The following is a 2,775-nucleotide window of genomic DNA, read 5'->3' as shown; positions in this document are numbered from 1 at the left end:
TGCGGGCTAATACTTTACAGATGCTGTAATATTGTTGTCATGTTTTTCAGTCAGCACAGATTGGTGTCTCAAACTAGCTTCGTGTTGACGCACTTGCTCGCTTATCGCTTTCCATAGCGAGCTATTACGGCTAAAACCGTAGCACACCTCAGCGTTCACTCTTACAACAACAAAGTTTTTACAGCTTGATATTATATACAGCAGGGGTCACCAACCTTTTTAAACCAAGAGCTACTTCTTGGGTACTGATTAATGCCAAGGGCTACCAGTTTGATACACACTTAAATAAATTGCCAGAAATAGCCAATTTGCTCAATTTACCTTTAATTAATAAATCTATATATATATTTAAAATGTGAGTATTTCTGTCCGTCATTCCATTGTACATTTTTTTTCCTTTCACTGATGTTTTTTTTTGTAGAGAATAAATGATGAAAAAAAGACTTAATTGAATGGTTTAAAAGAGGAGAAAACACAAAAAAATGAAAATTAAATTTTGAAACATAGTTTTTCTTCAATTTCGACTGTTTAAAATTCAAAATTCAACCGAAAAAAAGAAGAGGAAAAACTAGCTAATTCGAATCTCTTTTAAGAAATTTAAAAAATTATTTATGGAACATCATTAGTAATTTTTCATGATTGAGATTAATTTTAGAATTTTGAAGACATATTTTAAAAAGGTTGATATACAATCTGCACTTTGTTAGAATATATAACAAATTGGACCAAGTTATATTTCTAACAAAGACAAATCATTATTTCTTCTACATTTTCCAGAACAAAATGTTTAAAAGAAATTCAAAATACTTTGAAATAAGATTTAAATCAATCAATCAATTAATGTTTACTTATATAGCCCTATATATATATGTGTTGGATCCACTTTGGACTGGACTCTTGCGACTGTGTTGGATCCATTATGGATTGAACGTTCACAGTATCATGTTGGACCCGCTCGACATCCATTGCTTTCCTCCTCTCCAAGGTTTCTCATAGTCATCATTGTCACCGACGTCCCACTGGGTGTGAGTTTTCCTTGCCCTTATGTGGGCCTACCGAGGATGTCGTAGTGGTTTGTGCAGCCCTTTGAGACACTAGTGATTTAGGGCTATATAAGTAAACCATTGATTGATAGATATCACTAGTGTCTCAAAGGGCTGCACAAATCTGATTCTACAGACTTTCTAGATTTGCCAGAATATTTTTTTGGAATTTTAATCATAATGAGTTGGAAGAAATATTTCACAAATATTCTTCGTCGAAAAAACAGAAGCTAAAATGAAGAATTAAATTAAAATGTAATTATTATTTTTTACAATAAAATCAAATACATTTACTTGAACATTGATTTAAAATGTCAGGAAAAAAGAGGAAGGAATTTAAAAGATAAAAAGTCATATGTGTTTAAAAATCCTAAAATAATTTTTAAGGTTGTATTTTCTTCTCTAAAATTGTCTTTCTGAAAGTTATGAGAAGCAAAGTAAAAAAATAAGTGAATTTAATTAAACAAGTGAAGACCAAGTCTTTAAAATATTTTCTTGGATTTTCAAACTCTATTTGATTTGTGTCTCTCTTAGAATTAAAAATGTCGAGCAAAGCGAGAGCAGCTTGCTAGTAAATAAATACAATTTCAAAAATAGAGGCAGCTCACTGGTAAGTGCTGCTATTTGAGCTATTTTTAGAACAGGCCAGCGGACGACTCATCTTGTCCTTACAGGCTACCTGGTGCCCGCGGGCACCGCGTTGGTGAACCCTGATCTGCAAGTTACACAACGTAAACAAACTATTGTTGACGACTTTCAAATACATTTTTTGCACTGCGAGCCAACAAAAACGAGCCATTTTTTTACATGCTAGAATGCAAAAAAAAAAAACAAACACAAACTTTTGTCTTTTTGCCTTTCATAATGATTGTGAACAACAGGCAACATTCCCCGCAAAAAAGTTTAGTTCCACTTTAAGGCCGGTAAAGTGAATTATATTTATATAGCGCTTTTCTCAATTGACTCAAAGCGCTTTACTTAGTGACACCCAATATCTAAGTTACATTTAAACCAGTGTGGGTGGCACTGGGAGCAGGTGGGTAAAGTGTCTTGCCCAAGGACACAACGGCAGTGACTAGGATGGCACAAGCGGGAATCGAACCTGCAACCCTCAAGTTGCTGGAACGGCCACTCTACCAACCGAGCTATGCCGTCAATTGCATTTATTTCTGTCTTTCTACTTGGGAGCCCTTTACAAAAATCGAATTAAAACCAGGGGGCGTTATATGGTTGTAGTTTCTTTTTTTGTACACTGTCTAACACAAATATGCATTAGTGGCTCAGTAAGTGTCGCAGCCAACATGGCGTGGCAAAAAAAGGCCTCTTGCGTCACCCATTCGGCGCCATCTTTTGCGCTTCTTTTCCACATTCCTCCGCACCGCACAATCCACCCTTTTTATGTTTTCAAAAGCACGGACTCGTCCCCCCCCCCCCCAGTGCGGCATAGCTCAAGCACATCATGTTGTAAATACAATGACTTGTTTGTACAAGGTTAGATAGCTTTGGAAAGAAAAAAAAACAACCTTCACAATAAAAGACGAAATGTATTTGTAAGTGTGGAGGAAAGCGTTTCTCACGATAAAAAGCTATATTTACCTGCACTGTTTACATCGATGGACTCATTCTCGCTCCGTTGTTGAAAAAATAGGATGGTACAAACCCCCCAGTGGCATGTTTCAGTATGAACTCCCGCCCCCCCGCCCCCCCTCCCCTCCTACCCCCGACGCAGGCT

The sequence above is a fragment of the Nerophis ophidion genome, linkage group LG27 (genome assembly GCF_033978795.1).
Source record: "Nerophis ophidion isolate RoL-2023_Sa linkage group LG27, RoL_Noph_v1.0, whole genome shotgun sequence".
In the NCBI taxonomy this organism is placed as follows: Eukaryota; Metazoa; Chordata; class Actinopteri; order Syngnathiformes; family Syngnathidae; genus Nerophis; species Nerophis ophidion.
Note: the sequence above shows the minus strand (reverse complement) of the source record.